We start from the raw sequence: 1289 nt of genomic DNA, 5'->3' as shown, positions 1-1289 counted from the left end.
AACCCCAACCCCAACCCAACCCCAACCCCAACCCCAACCCCAACCCCGATGCGAATGATGACAAATAATTATTTGCTATTAATTCTTTTATATCATACATGTAATAGGTCAGGGATATGCGAACAAATAATATACAGTCTGCTCAATTCCCATCCATATCTCATCTATATATTATGCATGTAGAATTAATATAAACTAGCAATCAGTTGAAACTAGACAATTAGCGATGTCAAACAAGCCGATGCATAGGCCTCTTAACCGCTATGCTCCCCATTTTGCTCATGCTCATGCCATAAGAGTGCTTACTCTCGACCCACTTCGGAATGGCTTCATTTGGGTTCTCAAACATCTTCAGTTACTCTATTTTATCAGACAATCTTACATTTGGAGAAGTCGAAGAGTTCGGGGATATTTTTATACTTGACGAGTATCTATTTATAGGTTTATTCGTTTTTTAGTTCGTCGAAATAAGGGTGCATCATTGCTTGTGCTGCAGTGAGCCTTTTCTTTGGGGAGTACTGCAGCATGTTGTGCACCAAATCTATCAGAGAAGAATCCTTCGTTTTCAAAAGGGATTTCCATTCGATGGGCTTCACCGATGGAAACTTCTCATACTCTCGCATGTCGTACTCTTGATTCATCTCTAAGATATCTTATTTTGGAGGTGTGCCTAGCACTTTGATAATTTCGATCAGCTGATCCAGTTGCGAATCACCGATGAATGGGGGCTCTCCGTTAATCATTTCGACCAGGACGCACCCAGTCGACCACACGTCGATTTGCGAAGTATAGTTCGTGGCCCCGAAGATGAGCTCTGGGGCTCGATAGCATCTCGAGCAAATATATGCCAAATTCGGTTCTCCGGGTATGAGTTGCTTAGCAGACCCGAAATCGCAGATGACAGCTCGATTCTTGGCTAGGTTGACCAGAATATTTTGAGGCTTGATATCGCGATGTGAGATCGAAAGCGAGGTGATATAGTTGAGGCCTCTCAAGATCTCGTACATGTATATTTTAGTAGTGGTTGGGGTAAGCTCCTTTTTGCGGACAACCTGGTAAAGGTTCAACGGGAAATAATCCATCACCACATTCAAATACTATTTGTCATTTTAGTACGTCAGAAAGTAATCGCGCATCTCGAGAACGCAGGGATTTTTTATGGTTTTTAGGATTTGCAGTTCCCTGTTTTTATATCTTTTGTCCTGGAGCACTTTCTTTATTGCGATTTTCACACCACTTCCTCTCACATGCCCGAAGTATACAGTGCCAAAGGTGCCTTTCCCCGCAAC

At 42.6% G+C, this 1289-nt stretch overlaps 1 pseudogene; it reads right to left on the bottom strand.

Annotated features, from left to right (window-relative positions):
* Window positions 1-653: 653 nt before the first annotated feature.
* On the bottom strand, window positions 654-1007 carry LOC148298174 (glycogen synthase kinase-3 beta pseudogene; annotated as a pseudogene).
* Between the last annotated feature and the right edge of the window lie 282 nt (window positions 1008-1289).

The sequence above is a fragment of the Brachycentrus maculatus genome, unplaced genomic scaffold, assembly GCF_059751285.1.
Source record: "Brachycentrus maculatus isolate JH-2025_06_01 unplaced genomic scaffold, ASM5975128v1 h1tg002418l, whole genome shotgun sequence".
NCBI classification, from domain to species: domain Eukaryota; kingdom Metazoa; phylum Arthropoda; class Insecta; order Trichoptera; family Brachycentridae; genus Brachycentrus; species Brachycentrus maculatus.
This window is presented reverse-complemented; position numbering and strand designations above follow the sequence as displayed.